The sequence below is a fragment of the Myxocyprinus asiaticus genome, chromosome 10 (assembly GCF_019703515.2).
Source record: "Myxocyprinus asiaticus isolate MX2 ecotype Aquarium Trade chromosome 10, UBuf_Myxa_2, whole genome shotgun sequence".
Lineage (NCBI taxonomy): Eukaryota > Metazoa > Chordata > Actinopteri > Cypriniformes > Catostomidae > Myxocyprinus > Myxocyprinus asiaticus.
In genome coordinates, this window is record NC_059353.1 from 14,553,546 (window position 1) to 14,570,716 (window position 17,171).

General features: G+C 35.9%; 1 protein-coding gene across 6 annotated transcripts in view; it reads left to right on the forward strand.

Annotated features, from left to right (window-relative positions):
• The first annotated feature begins 4,322 nt into the window (after positions 1–4,322).
• LOC127447393 (inositol polyphosphate-4-phosphatase type I A-like) overlaps positions 4,323–17,171 on the forward strand; it is a 52,064-nt gene continuing 39,215 nt past the window's right edge. For 5 of the 6 annotated variants that reach the window (XM_051709238.1, XM_051709242.1, XM_051709243.1 and 2 more), the window contains exon 1: positions 4,323–4,428. The gene's annotated coding sequence lies outside the window, so the exon portion shown is untranslated. The remainder of the gene's footprint in view (positions 4,429–17,171) is intronic. The other variant, XM_051709240.1, reaches the window with a different exon arrangement.

Genomic DNA, 17,171 nt, shown 5'->3' on the forward strand with positions numbered 1-17,171 from the left:
ACATAATCTAAATACTTTGGATTACTACTTCAGTACATATTATTTCACTTGCTTTGACTTTAAATATGTTTATTTATTAAATGGGAAAAAATGTGCCAGTTCAGTAAGACAAAATACACTTATATTAAAAACACGCATAAATATCTTATGCAGTGTTGCTTATAAAACAAAGTAAAGTAAATTTTTTGAGTAACACATCATAAGTGTTTCACCGCTGGTTAAATGCTCATCACATCACATCATTTACATGTATAAATGTTTTCCAACTGAATAGACTAAATATTAAATGAGTCAAATAACAATAGAATGCAAAGTAATCTCTTCATTAATCAAAATACTTTTTGAATGTAACTGTATTCTGATTACCAATTTAAATTGTAACTGTAGTGGAATACAGTTTCTAATATTTTGTATTTAAAATAAGTAATCCAGTTACATGTATTCCGTTACTCCCCAAACCTGGCTGTAGCGGGCTGTAGTATGAAATTTGTTATAGAATGGAAATTCAATTTCATCCTGACAGTAGTAAATCAGTGTATCATTCATTCATTTCATATTCAATTAGGAATTAAAAATAGGAAAAACAAAAAATGATTTATTTCATTGCTCATTTACAAAACCAATATTATTATTTTTTTTATTATTATTTATTTATTTATTATTTTATTTCAATTTAATGCTCAAGTTAAAAAATAGGAAATTGGAAAAATAGCCACGGGACACTGTGCGTTTTGATTATTTGATTTCACTAATATATGGCTTGAATATTTGATTCACACCTATGGGTGGACCTGAAACGCCCCTTTCTTCTGATTGGTCAAGCTGCACCATCGTCTTCCTCAATGCTGTGAGACAGAATAAAAGTTCTCTGCTGTTTAATTGTTCAGATTAATTCGTCTCAGTTAATATTAAATTCTTTACCTTTTATTCTCCAAAACTCGCTCATCAAATAGTCAGATTTACCAGACAGCCCTAAACATAAACCTGCTGTCTTTGACGTTGCTCCGGTTTGAAAAGACATGGTTTTAAGTGAGATGACGAAAACCATACATTCATAAGACTATTGAAGCATATGCGTACATTGTAAAGACATAGGCTTATGTTTAACTGCAGGGTAAAGTTAATTTTCGCTTCGATATTCGTTGGATATTCGCCTATGGTTCCTAAAGGGACCGTCTGAAAACTCCACCCACAACCAAAACGTCACTGGCCTTAGAGCAGTCAAATATTTGACCATTGACTTGCATGTTCTATCATAAAAAAAATAAAAAATAAATTAAAAAAAAAACTTTGTTATTTAAAAAATAAAAACAAACAAACCAAAAAAATAAAAATAAAAATAAAATTAAAAAAAAAAGAACAAAACAAAAGTCACAGGTTGTTGTAGATCGCCAGGCTGTGCACATGGGCGCCTACAGGATTTCATTTGAGGGTACGCACTGAAATCTGCCTTGTATAACCTAATATCTAGAATAGCATTCAATTCTGGTGACTGACAGAAGCATTTTTTTTCTTGAGTATGAGTAGCGCTCACATAACTATTGGCTACAGCATTTCTTCCAGTAACCGTTCAGAACAGACACATTCTCGTGCTAAAAAAGAAAAACGCACCACAACGAATAGAGCAGAACGCAAGTGTCTTGAGATCATGTATTTATCAGTTGAAGAAGTTCTTTTAACTTGACATAGCGTCTAAAAATGCAGCGCTCATGTGAGAGATCCTAAAAGCAAAGTGAAACGTGACGCAGTTGTCAATAGACATCCATCTAGCGAATGTTTACATGGAGAACGACTGAAAAACACGTTCAGTTTGAACAGCCCTTGATCACATGACACAGCACTAGCTGAGGTTTCTCAAAGTCACCTTTCAAAAAGACAGCCTTTTGTTTCAGTTGACTGTAGGTAAATTTACACTGTATCCAGCGCTGTATTCGTAAATATCCCGATACTGTTTTACTGTGTGAGAAACCGCTCCAAATGATTCACTGAGAGAGCGCTCTGAACGAATTGTACTGAATCACGAATAGATTCAGACCGTTTTGCAAGCCCGTTTGGCCAATTCACAGAAAAGAACCGACTCTAGAATTATTCATTCACAAATTGGTCATCGCTAGTTCTTTTAAACAGCCACAGGAAACACTTGATTGATAAAATATTCTGAGAGAAAATATTTCTCAGTGCAGTTGGAGCGCTCATGGTACGCACAGTGCGTACGGCCGGACAGCTGCAGGCGCCACTGGCTGTGCATATGAATGTACAGTATTCACTTATATTATGAAACATTTTTACAGTAAGTCCAATAGTATGAGTAGTATTAGATTTTAAAAATGAATTAACTAAAATTCACCCAAATGTTATTTTCACATTCCAAAGTTTGTAGTAAGTTCTCAGAAGATAGACAGACTTACTACAGAAGAGATTTTTACAGTTAGTCAGTCAATCCACTGGGCAGTTACTACTACTTTGGAATGTGAAATAACATTTTGACAAATTATTTATTTATTAATCTAATACTGTATTCAAATTATTGGATTTACTGTGAAAATCTCATTGTAGTAGCTGAGTCTATTAACTGGAAACCTACTACAACATTTGGAATGTAAAAGTGTACTTTAAATGTTTTATGTTTAACTTGCACGTCAACTGAATGAGTGATTGGACACCGCCTGTGTTTAATAGTGAGTGGAATTTTTAGACGGTCCCTTAAGTACGCTAAACAATGAAAGCGCATCGGAGCAACTGACAGATCTGAGTGCAGTGTGTTATGTCTGTATATTATAGTTATATCCCATTTATATTTATATACCATAACATCAAGCCAAGTGTGCCAAATCCTAAGTGTGAGGGACTTGCTCATCATGGAAATTATGCTAAAGGAAGTTCATGAATGCTCGTCTCTCAAAAGCTCGACCAGTGAATTTGAAGTCAGCATTTACACATAGTCTTCACATTTGTCCGATAATAAAAGGAACACAAAACCCATTTACCCATTCAAAAACATGCATGTCGGGATGATCAAAGCTTGAAATTAGTACTCTTCGCTGCCATGTAAATACTTATAGTCTTATATTCTATATTAAATGCAATAATATCTTCCAATTTATGTGATATTATTATTATTGTTGTTGATAATTTGTTATTTACTGTTGTTGCTGTTATAATTCACTGGCATGAATGCTCATCTGTCTTGGATGTACCCTACGTTAAGTCCGCATCTTGCTTTGTTCATTGCACTGCAATATGTAAAACTGAAAATAAACCGATTCTTTCAATAATCTTTGATTATCTCTCATTTCAAAAACGCACAAAACACTGTCAATTTAAAACGCTTATTTAAAGCAATCAAACTATTGCTGCCTTAGACTAATTATTAGGACAAAAGTTGTCCCGACTGTAAGTCCACCATGACGGTACATGACTTCTAAAGCAGGGACTGTCCCCGGTATTAAAATGACTTCTGGGCATCCTAACTGCGAATGCCAGACCCAGCTGCAGCCGACTCTCCAGTGCCCATCTGATCAGCTGCGTGGTACCACTTATAAATGAATAAAATAAGAAGGATAACTGTGAGAAGACATTTGGCATACAGAGCGAGGTATTCATCTTAATAACTATCTTAACAGTGTGTGTGTGTGTGTGCGCTGAATCGCATGAAGTCGAAACCCTGTCTGCATTCAGTGAACATTTTACGGTTGTGTGTAGGCACTGTGTCTGACTATATGATGAGAGAGATACCTCAGCTGCCATAAATCTGATATTATCTGAGACGAATTAATCTGAACAATTAAACAGCAGAGAACTTTTATTCTGTCTCACAGCATTGAGGAAGACGATGGTGCAGCTTGACCAATCAGAAGAAAGGGGCGTTTCAGGTCCACCCATAGGTGTGAATCAAATATTCAAGCCATATATTAGTGAAATCAAATAATCAAAACGCACAGTGTCCCGTGGCTATTTTTTCCAATTTTCTATTTTTTAACTTGAGCATTAAATCGAAATTACGAAAAACAAGTCTTTTATTATTATTATTATTATTATTATTATTATTATTATTATTATTATATTGGCTTTGTAAATGAATAAAGAAATAACAAGATTTTGAATTCCTAATTGAATATGAAATTAACGAATGATACATGGATTGCAGCAGACTATATAGAAGAGATGCTTTCAGATATAACCATATTTTTGTTTAAAAACCCATGCGACCATGTTCTCCCCATCACGTTATCTATTTCTGAAGCACATTAGCGAGAGAAGGAGGCGGGGCTCTAGAGAAAGAAATCTGACGTCATGCGTGGTGACGTCAGAGCAGGGCGAGTCCACAATGCAGAGCAAGTGGAAGAATTGAGTTGCGAAGACCGCTGTGTATGAAAACACTGATCTGCATACAACCTACAAAACATGGAGCTTATCGGTGACTGAAACGTAAGTGATTTCCGCACTGCTTCACTAATAATAATAATAATAATAATATTTTCATTTCGGTCGTTTATTAATACATAGATAATCGCTTGGAAGATGAATGAATGCAATGAATCAATATTCCGTTCATTGACGTCCAGTTGTGACGTGGTGCTCGAAATTGTGTGTGAGTAATCAGTAGCAGAGAGAGAGAGAGAGAGAGAGAGAGAGGTCAATATAAGACATTATAAGACGCAGTCGTTATCATGTTTCTATTCCGTCATGAGTGCATCAACCCACTGTAAAGCATATGTCCAGATATTCTAAGCCTGCAATAACTGAACTGCGCGGTTACCAGATGCGCTAATAATCTAAAAAAATAAAATAAAAAAAAGTCTGCTGGTCATAAATTATGTGTTGATTTAATGCACTGTGTGCTCTGTGAAAGCTTATAAGGTTTACCTATAGTGTAAGGCCTCCTCAGTAATTTCTTCTCACATAACTGGATGCAGCAGCATCTTTGACTGCAATGGTGACCTCGCTAATGATGGCTATGATGACATGACTCCATTGTGGGAAGGCATTATTACGTCATAATCAGCAGCATGATGATTAGATGCAAGTGTTGTCACCTCGTATTTCAAAATCAGTTAAGAGTTGTTGTAACAACAAGGGCCTCGTTGTCTCAAGTCTGCTTCCTCAGTATTTTCTGTCAGTTGTTCCTTATACAGCAGGACACTGATTGGCTTTTTAAATATGGATAGTTCTTATTGTTATATGTAGTTGACTGTTCTTTAACACTTTAACTTGTACCTGGATTTTTTATTACAATTTACAATTGACTGTTGGAAGATGTTAAAGTCTCACATGCTTTACTAATTATAAAACACTTCACAGCTAGCCTGGGTCTAAAAATGCCTTGAAGTCAGCATCAACTGGCAGCTAATAAACATGCACATATTTTTGAGTACTTAAAGATGGGAGGTCAGGGAGATTGGTAAATTTGTGTTTCATGGTTTAAGTGTGGGAAGCCTTAGTTAAGGATCTGGGTTTCTAATAAAAATATTACAGATTAATTTCTCAGTCCTCATCACAACCATGCTGAATATACAAGCATTGCTGGTCACCAGAACACTGTATGTTGTGTTCTCGATGCTGGTGTGCTAGTTTGCCTTACAGGCATTTTAACCAGCATGACTTCACTAAACTAATTTTATCAGAAAGATCATGCTTGTTGACCAGCATTTTTTGCAGGTGGAAAGCATAGCTATACTAGTCTACCAGTTAGACCAGCAGAAAATCAGAAAAAAAAGCCCAGTGAATGAATTCCCATGCTGGTCTAAGCTGGTCTTTTCAGCAGAGAAGTATCTAGTGTATTTACTAGGAATGCATCAATATGGTGCATCCCTAGCTTTCCCTATTTCTTTGGTCGTTTTTTGCTCATTACTGTATGAAACATAAACATAACATGGAAAACTGCATATTGTTACTTAAAGCAGATGATCCTGTTAAAAAAACGAGCCCAAAAACCACAAAACACAGTTCATAGAAGAATTAATCCTTACAGAGCGACTTGACTTGCTTTAAAGCTTTAAAACATTATCTTTGCTGATCACATGTGCTGTTCGTGTAAACAAGCACTGATGCTTGAAATGGCTTGACAAGATTAGAAGCCACAAGCAGTCAGAGATTCTTTGGCGCAAGCAAATAAACCATAAGAAATTATGTGCACAAAAATCCACTTTTGGCATGATAATAGTATATAATAATATATCGGCTGCCGATATATCGGGCACCCCTAGGATTTACAAAAACATGACAGAAACAAAGTGCAGGTTAATGGAAAAAGGTACAGTATGTAAAGATGTAAAAGGTGGGAAATTATGCTTCAACCTGAGAAGAGACGATGTCAATGTTACTGCAGTGTGTCAGGGCAAGTCACATTCATGCTGGTCAAGGAAAAACTGCAGTGAAAACCAATGATAGAGCATCAAGCTTTGCTGTTTCTATCTGAACATATGGCTTTATTTATATATAAACACATTTGACATTTAAGTCATGTATTCTCCCATCTCTGGATCTCTATTCAAGAACCTCTTACTGAAAGAGGAGTTCACCAGCCTTTACAGAGGCCTCTGATGTTGTACTGTGGAAAATATTAACAAGAGGCATAGGTTTGCCACACAAATAATCCACTTGTTCTTTGTCTGATTGGTGTCATGATGGTCCATGAACCTGAAGTTCACGGATGTTCTGTTGGTGTGAGAATAGCTGTAAACAAAAAGATTTTGTTTTTGTTTTTTGGATGAAACCCATACATTGAACATATGCTCTTTTCTGTTATGCTTTCTGTGCAAGTCAGACTCTCTGTCTGCCCTTCTTCACTTGTGATTTTTTTCCACACCAATTAGCTGGGTATTAAATGATATGAGTAAGACTATCATTAGATACAGGCAGAATATATATGGTGTTCAAGATAGACAGAGATGGCTTACATGTTATAAAAAGAGCAATTGTCTGTTCCTTCTAAGGAGAGCAGAATTTGTCTCAGTCAGAAGTACTGATCGAAGGGCTAAAGATGAAAGGAGAGCATGCCATGGATAATCCTGTTTTCACCCAGACAATGACTCATCACTAAGAGGAGATGGCTGCACTTTATAAATGTGACTGCTTTAAATACAGTTTGATATGAATCCAGTCAAAACAGAGATGAAGTGGCAATGCTTCTTCTTTGATTTTTGTTACATCAGCATTCCCTTCTCCTTTTAGTCTCTCTGAAGTAATGCTTTTTATATACTTAAGGATGTCTTGTTTTTTAGGCATGTCGTAGAAAGACTTTGGCCTTGTAGCCTATATGGAAGTTTACAGATGCAACATTTCATTAATAAATGCATTGGAGTCCATTCATTTTCTCTCTCATGTGAAAACAAAAATGGGTAAAAGGTTAAAGCTCCAAGTTCACTCATGGATTAGTTTATTTATGCATTCACATGTTATATATAAATGGCTGTGCATGCAGAAATGTTCTCACCCATGGTTTCATTTCCTTTATATATGTTTATTATGCACATGTGATATATGCAGTGAATAGACACACACATGCTCTGTGCAGAACCAGGTGGTGCTCTTTAACTCTCTCCCAATATACTCTCTTCCCAGAAGGTTTTGCTTTCTTGTAGAAAATGTTCAGTGTGATATGTAAATTCTCACCTCACTGGTGGTTTTAAATCAGCCACCAATCTTTCAATCAAACTTTTAATAAAATGCATTCTAATAAACTGCATGATTATTTGTCACTTTGACAATATTTAGAATTGAATTTTTGCTTATCAGGGAGGGAATTAGGTGACAATTTGGTGACATTTTGACTGGTAGGTAAAGATTTCTGTGAAAACACTGGGCCTGTTAGTTATCTATCTGCTCTCTATATGATCTCAATCAGTGGTTCTCAACTGGTTTTTGAGAACTGGGTTTTGGACCTAGATTTTCGTGTGATGACACACCACAGTATCAAAATTGTTTGTTGTTTGCACAAAAGAATGAAAAATTTATTCATATTACCGTGAATTGTATAGGTCCAACAATATGCAAAATTTTAACATGGCATAGGCTGAATAGGAAAATTGACAGTTTTGAAAATTCATTAACAGATTTACCAGCCTAACACATGGAACAAACACAGGGTAAACTATTTAAAGCTGAAGTATGTGAATTCTGCGCCACCAAAACAGCTTTCTGAATACGACCCCTGCCGTTGGTCAAACAAAGAGATAGTCCTGCCCCCAACATTGGTAAATGTAATATTATTGTCTCTCTTGAGATGGGTTGCTCAAAACAGAGGAATTTTTATAATGCTACAGAGACAGTGTTACAATTTTCAAAGCAAATTAACATATTCATTTGTTACTTATGGCTGTCTCTGCATATTAAGCTGGTATTGGAGAAAGTATTTTAACACAGAAAAAGCTACGTACTTCAGCTGTAATTAGTATTAGCCATATTAACAAGTGACAGATGAATTTGCAATAAAGCACCCTAGATTTTGATTGGACATCAATTACAACAGCATTTCACATCAACTACAAAAGAAACAGTGGTCTCCTCTATGGTTTAGAGATGATGAGCCTATTTATTTTGCTATCCTAACTATGCACAATTACAGTTGTGCTCAAAAGTTTGCATACCCTGGCAGAAATTGTGAAATTTTGGCATTGATTTTGAAAATATGACTGATCATGGAAAAAAAACTGTCTTTTATTTAAGGATAGTGATCATATGAAGCCATTTATCATCACATAGTTATTTGGCTCCTTTTTAAATCATAATGGTAACAGAAATCACCCAAATGGCCCTGATCAAAAGTTTACATATCCTTGAATGTTTGGCCTTGTTACAGACACACAAAGTGACACACACACAGGTTTAAATGGCAATTAAAGGTTAATTTCCCACACCTGTGGCTTTTTAAATTGCAATTAGTGTCTGTGTGTAAATAGTCAATGAGTTTGTTAGCTCTCACATGGATGCACTGAGCAGGCTAGATACTGAGCCATGTGGAGCAGAAAAGAACTGTCAAAAGACCAAGTTAAAGTGTAACAAGTTAATGGAAATTTTATAAAGATGGAAAAGGATATAAAAATATATCCAAAGCCTTGAAAATGCCAGTCAGTACTGTTCAATCACTTATTAAGAAGTGGAAAATTTGGGGATCTCTTGATACCAAGCCAAGGACAGGTAGACCAAGAAAGATTTCAGCCACAACTGTCAGAAGAATTGTTCAGGATACAAAGAAAAACCCACAGGTAACCTCAGGAGAAACACAGGCTGCTCTGGAAAAAGATGGTGTGGTTGTTTCAAGGAGCACAATACGATGATACTTGAACAAAAATGAGCTGCACGGTTGAGTTGCCAGAAAGAAGCCAATGCCACAAAAAAGCCCGGTTACAATATGCCCGATAACACCTTGACACGCTTCACAGCTTCTGGCACACTGTAATTTGGAGTGACGAGACCAAAATAGAGCTTTATGGTCACAACCATAAGTGCTATGTTTGGAGAGGGGTCAACAAGTATTGTGCTCCTTGAAACAACCACACCGTTTTTTTGCATGATCAGTCATATTTTCAAAATCAATGCCAAAATTTCACAATTTCTGCCAGGGTATGCAAACTTTTGAGCACAACTGTATATGACTACTTGCATTTTATTATTTGCATTTGCTTCTTTCCTGTTTGACCTTATCAGAACAGACCTGTGACCCACCAGTTGAGAATCACTGTTCAAAATAAACTTGAGCCATTTGAAAATGATGTGAAGGAAGGGAAATATGTAAACCCATGTTGAACAGCAGGGGTTATAAACGGAGGGGCAAGAGAGCAGTATTGTTGGAAGAAAGTGTCATGCATAAAATACCCAGTATAAGAAACGTGTATGCAGTGCGGGGTAGTAACAGATTACATGTAATCTATATTACTCAATCAGATTACAAAACTCAAGTACTTGTAATTGGATTATAGGGATGTCCCAAAACTTGTATCGGAATCGGGTCCGATACTGCACTCATGTACTTGTACTAGTGCTCGTAAAAATGCTCTGATACCAAAAACCGATACCATCTGATGTACGAATGTCATTCCATAAATATTAATAAATTACGACCTAGTTGTGTACAACAATGTATTCTTCATTTGTTATTACAGTCAGCTTTTGAGGCCAATAGGTCAAGTCAACAATAATTCTTTCTTACAATTACTTCTAATAAAAAGGTTTTTTTTTTCCTAAACAGACAAAAAAGCCTCTGGAATTACAAATAAACTTTACCTGAATGTGGGATTGCATCGATCTCAGAACATTTTATTCTCTCTGGTGCAAAAATCGACATCAGCCTTTTTGTATGAGTGACAGTGGGCTCCATATCGGGAGAAGTGATCAAGGGATTATTAGGCCATTCCATTTTAACACATTGCACGGGTTCCGCCAGTAGTGGGAACTCGCGCAACGTAAGCAGAGTGCTAATTAATTTTGTAACATGAGGCACATAAAAACTACATATTTATTTAATTAAATAGCAGCCTTTTGCAATTTAATAATCACATTGGGCCACATAGTGGCCTACTTTTCTGGAAGTGAGATGCTACTGTCAAAAACACACAGAAACGGAAAGGGCTTTACTCCAAAATAAAAGCACAATTTAAATGGAAGAAAGTACAACAGAAATGTATCACCACTGTTTAGTTATGTGATATACACTGTTATACTACTACTACTACTACTACTACTACTACTACTACTACTAATAATAATAATAATAATAAATGAATAGTATTTGTATTATATTTAAGCAGTATCGCACATCTGTGATGCTCTGTTATGAAGCAATTTATTTGACAAAAATGATGTCCAATGATGTATTTTGGATTGTGCTGTGAGGTACTGTATAAAAGCACTTCATTTGATAAAAACAATAGCCTACAATATTATGTTGAAAATTGTTCTATTTTCATTTGATTAAATTCATTCATTTATTTAGACACCAATTTGATGGAAAAGTTTGAATGGAGTCTGTATGTTAAACGTACAGACTCCATTGAAATTAACTTTTGATATGGAATAATAATAAAAAAAAATTAAAAACAGGTATCCGTATGGGCGAGCACCGAAATGGAAGTATCAGTACTCGTACAAATTTTATTGGGACATCCCTATTGGATTACAATATATTTTATTACGTGCATAATCAGATTACAGTAACATTTTTATGGATTGCATGATTACATTCTTGATTACATCACAAATCAGCCATGGGCAATAACTAGTACACACAGTAATTTACTAATTATGCTCCTAAATTTTAAAAGGGTGGTCTGAGTCAGAGCCTGAATATGTGCAACATGCCTAACCAGGTAGAACAACATACAGACAGTGCGGTCCTGTTCCTCATTTGGCCACATACAGAAATAACTTTAAACTTCAAAGACTTCAAAGAGACAGGATGGGAGGGGAAATAACAGATGCAATGCAGTCTTTGCCTCTAGAAAAATTAGGCCTAAAAAAGACACCACATTCAATCTTAAGAAGCATTTCAAGGTTCTGTATGTTTTCTATATTTGTATACATGTATAGTATATGCTCTCTAAGTATAACGTATTTTAATAATTATTCTATGTATCATTTAGCCATGTGTGCATAGCTACCTAAATTGATACACTGCATTGAAAGTGCTTTATACCAGGGTTTCTCAACCACTGGGTTGCGGATCATTTTCTGCTGGGTCACAAGATTTTTTTTCTGTCATGAGTACAAATTACCAGTTAGAAGGATAGAACTGTACATTTGCAATGTTTGGGGCAACAGTGACCTCTATTGTTGAATCGTGTTAATATCTCCAGGTTTGCATAAACGACCGTAAGTCAGAGCCTGCATTTCTCTGATGTTAATTGTTAACTGTCCAATCACAATAATCCATATATGCTACGAATTGTTCTTTTTGGACAAGGTCTCTTTACGTAGTGTTGCATGCGCTAGCAGCGCTACTCAGCTACTACGAGCCATCTTTTGTGGTCCACGTTATGATTTCATCATGAAAAATATTTTTATCAGTAGCCTATCAAATGTGCATGAATTCAGTTGAAGTGTTCTTTTATCAGAGGGTTTACGGTAGCTCTCTGAATGGCTGAAGCACAGCACAGTTAGAGAGGGAAATAAACTGCAAAAGGATGTAATGAATGAAATAAACAACAAAGAATATCTGAGGGGGCCTGGGTAGCTCAGCGAGTAAAGACGCTGACTACCACACCTGGAGTCGCAAGTTCGAATCCAGTGCATGCTGAGTGATTACAGTCAGGCTTCCTAAGTGGGTAGAGTCACGTTTGGTTAACCTTCTTGTGGTCGCTATAATGTGGTTCTCGCTCTCGGTGGGGTGCGTGGTGAGTTGTGCGTGGATGCCACGGAGAATAGTGTGAGCCTCTAAATGCACTAGGTCTTCGTGGTAACGCGCTCAACAAGCCACGTGATAAGATGTGCGGATTGACGGTCTCAGACGCGGAGGCAACTGTGATTCGTCCTCCGCCACCCGGATTGAGGTGAGTCACTATGCCACCATGAGGACCTAGAGCACATTGGGGAATTGGGCATACCAAATTTGGGAGAAAAGGGGAGAAAGAAAAATTGGAATAGCTTAACAGAGATATTTGCTTGTCATGAAAACAGTCATAACAGGAAAAATTATAGTTTATTCTGCAATAACGGCATTGAGACGCCTTCACACAAATGCTAATTAGTGATATGCGTTTCTTCAACGCAAAACACTGAAGAAGGTGAACAAATCTTTATGACTTCTCACTGGAGCAGTTTTGGAATTAATAGTGGTTATATCTCTCTTATTTTGGAATGTAGTATCTCAGGTGAGTGTGTGATATTAAACACAGTAATAAGTTGACAGTGTCTTTGACAGTGACAACAGAACTGATCATATCTGTTTTCTTTATTGCAATGAATGTGGGAGAAAGTGGTTCTTTGAAAAATTAAAACCAAACCATGAGAAAATTTAACTGTTACATCCCTAATTTAGGCTTTTATATAGGCTTGTATGATATTAAATTAAAAAATGAAAAATTCTTACTATAAAAAATTTTCACTATAAAAATTAAATACATATTTTCAAACATTAAACACTATGAAGAATATACTATATATATATATATATATATATATATATATATATATATATATATATATATATATATACAACTGTTAGTTCTGGTCCTCGAATCTGATTGGACGAGAGACGTTCCATGAGCACTGATGGTCTGACACCATCAGCACTCGGACACTTCACTGTGTGTGTATCACTCCACTTGTGTTCGTGCTGTTCTAAACTAAAGTGTAAAAGCAGTGCAGATGTGTTAAGACCTACAGTTTGTCTTTTTTTTTTTTTTTTTTTTGACATTACATATGTTAGCTAGCAGGTGGTGGCAAAAGATCATTTTTGTGTGTAATATGGGCCAGTTGGTGACGTGAAGTGAATCCGCGTCAGCCACTGTTTACATACAACAGCGCTCCGTGATCACTTGTATTACTACTACACTACTAAAGCTAGGAAATAGCTTTAAACGAACAACTTCAGCATTAAGGCTCATCACAGCTGAGAGACACAACAGACTAATTGGTTACAGAACTCAAGGCGCTTACCTCTTACCAGAGTTTCCACATTGGATACATACTGTTTAAAATGGCGGAGGACATTGCGGTTTCTATAGTGAATGACTCTTGCGCACCGGTTACCGCAAAATAGACAGGAATACCCCCGCTTGGACGGCTATTGTTCCACTGAGAAAGCTGATCTTCAGAAAGCTGACAGCATCTCTGCTTGGGAGTGGCAACAGGTGATCGCACACGCTCCATGTCTCTCTCTCTCTCACTCTCTCTCACACACACACACACACACACACACACACACATCACCATCCTTGTTTATCCAATAACTTGTTAGAAACAGCACAAGCCCTGATACTATTTCTGAAGTGACATTTTTGAATTACTAATGAAGGCTTGAAAGCATCATTTGTTTTGAACCAACAACAGCAGATTCTGATCGGTCGCGTAAGAAAGTAGTTCCATGCACAAATGTGTTTTTATGACCGTACTCAGTTTTTCCTAATTTCTTTAAATTTGAACTGTTGTATATAAGCAATATCACACTTGCAATCTTGCTATATGGCCCTAAATCAGCACTGCAGTGTTGATGTACGGCCATATCGCACTCTTGCTCCTGTGATATTGCTTATATATATATATTAGTATATTCTTCATAGTGTACATAGTCCGACTCACAAGCTTTTGATATGGGTACATTTAGGATACAATGTCTATTTTGCTTACATATGAAATAAATTCTCTCTCAGCTTTTGCTCTTAATTATATAAAATATTAATTTTACCAATTATATTTTATCATTAGTTTTTCATCAAGTAGGTCTCATTTAAGCCTTTGAAATATGAAATGACAAATTGAAAAATTCATTCTATTCCATCAATTAATGTCTTGAAATAGCATATATTATGTTGCATTTATATTTTTATTAAATTTGTATTGTTTACTTGCATAATTTGTACTTTTTACAAGTATTTACATTGACATGTTGAACATGCTAAATAGGTACTTTCTCTTTAAGACTACCAGCATCAGCCAAAAAGCGCATAAACAGAGAGAAGACGTGTGTAGTTTCTTTAGAGCATCCATGTGTGATTAGAATTAAATGTATCTTTTTGTTGTTTTTAATCAACAACTGTGTTAAAGGACACACAGAACAAATTAAACCAAACTTTTACTCTTTTCCACCATACTACTCAATCACTGGTGAGTGAAATCCGAACATTTACCAGCCAGTGGCTAATCTGTCATGATCCTGCCATTTTGATCTTGTTTTATTCTTGTTGTGGCAGGGTCGTGACAGATTCCTCCACCCATTTCTCAGGTTGTTTCCATGTGCTTGTGTTTTCTTCTCTCCCTCATGCTTCCCCAGGTGCTGCTCAGCAGCGCAATCAGGATTGCTATGGCAGCACTGATTAGCACTGCTTGTGTTTTTGGGCAGCACCTGGTTTCAATCCTACCGTTTCCTTTAGATTCTCCATCGTGAGAGTTTGTTTCTCTGTTTGTTTTTGTTTTGTTAAATATTTTAGTTATCTCATTCCTGCATTTGGGTCCTCAATCACATTACCAGTTCCTGACATAATCACAGATGTTTTTAGTCGCATAGCGCAAGATTTGGTCGCACATGCAAGTGATTTACTTGCATTATAGAGGGTTGCCACATCAAATGAAAAATTGATCTTCTGATTTAAGAATCGATATCGAGATCATTTAAACGAAGATTGCGATGCATCGGAAAAACTATATTTTTACCCAGCCCTAATGTTACTCAGCAACTGACAAATAGCCATTTACCATTTGATTTTATGTTTACTAATGTTTAATGAATTGGTTAATTGGTATTTAAAACATTTAAAAATTAATGATTTGATTTTCATAAAAAAAATGCAATAGGTTTTTCAAAAGTAATCAGATTAGATTACCTGAAAAGTGTAATCTAAAAGATTGCATAACAGATTACAATTTATATTGTGTAATGAATTTGTAATATTTAACTGATAACATTTCAGAAGTTATCTGCCCAGCACTGCGTGTATTTTAGTCTATGAGTGAAACGCCTTTGATCAGTTTTGAGTGGGGATGCAGAGCGTGAGAAACACTAGGAAAGAATGAGCCAGAATTAAGAAGCAGATGAATAGGAGAAGGTAAGGGAGAGATAGGTGGTCATCTAGTGTCGTTTGACTTGTTTACATTCTGCATCATGGTTCTTATGCACCTCGGCTGAGAAGTTCTCTACAGCAGGACTAGTTCTAGAATGCAGAAACATTCTGTTTTATAATATGAAAATCAGAGAAAAAGAAAGAAAAGAAAACGACAGTCTCATAGGAACAAGCAGAAAGATGGAGGCAGCACAGCAAACAAGAATCATAAAGAAACAAAGAAAAAGCATAGAGTTAAACAGTCTGGAGAAGAATTCCATATTAATAACAATTATTAAAGGGCTTGCAAGGCAGCACTGTATTGATATGAATTTATTCTTGTTAGAAGTTTGTTCTAAAATTGGATTAACCCACTTTATTTTACAGTACATATACTTACAGTGTACTTTCCCAGGAAAGTACTGACTAATATAAGGTAACTACTTGTACTTAATATGGGTTAAGGTAAGGTTTAGAGTTAGTACCTAGTAATTACTCTAGTTGTTGTAATTATATAGTACGTAAACGTAGAACAGTACTGTAAAATAAAATGCTACCGAATTCTGTGTGTCACGATAATTAACTTGGAACAATATTGTTATCGTGGGCACTTCAAAACACTGTAAACAATTCTACATAACCCTTTAGCCAAATTGTTAGATTTTTCTGATTGCATAGTAGTTTTATTTCCATCAACAAACCAAGATTCACAACATTCGGCATAAATGACACATGTGCACTCTGAGAATCATGGCTGAAGGAGGAACACAGACGACACTTTATCAGCCGTCCAAAAGAGTTAAGTCGGAAGTGTAAAACTGAGTAAAACTCTCTAAGAGTCAACTAGCTAAGTGACAAGACGACGACAAAGAAAGTGACCTGTTTTTGCCATTTGCAGATAATGTGTAGCTTGCTTTCAAGTGGCCGAAGTGTAGTATGCTAAAACTCCGCTAATTACGTTTGCATCTTGTAATAACAACTAAAATACAGTTGTAATCAGCTAATGCTAAGTCCTGTAATTACTAATGTGGCACAATTATGTTTTCAGTATTAAGTTAAAGTTTGAAAGCAAAGCAACCGTATGTTGATATACAGTGTGAGTGAACTTGCGGTTATTAAATTTGTAACTAGCGGCTAGCTATATACTGTATTAGCAACTGGCTTGCTGTCCAGAAAAAACATGCATTCGTTTTTAAATGTTCAGAGTTCTTTTCAAAGTTCTTTGTTATCTGTTAATTTAAAAGGCCAGTTTTATATTGAAAAAAGTCATTAAACTTGTTATTAAGTGAACAACAATAAAGTTTATTTATCTTTCAACTTGTTTTTGTGATGTAACTCAATACCGTATACCATGATAAAAGTTTCAGCAATTAGCGTGTTGTGAAAATACTGTATGATACCGTCACATGCCTAGTACAGACTCCATTCAAACTTTGTTTTGTAGATAATTTCAGCCTTAGGTGTGATAGGTAAACTTAT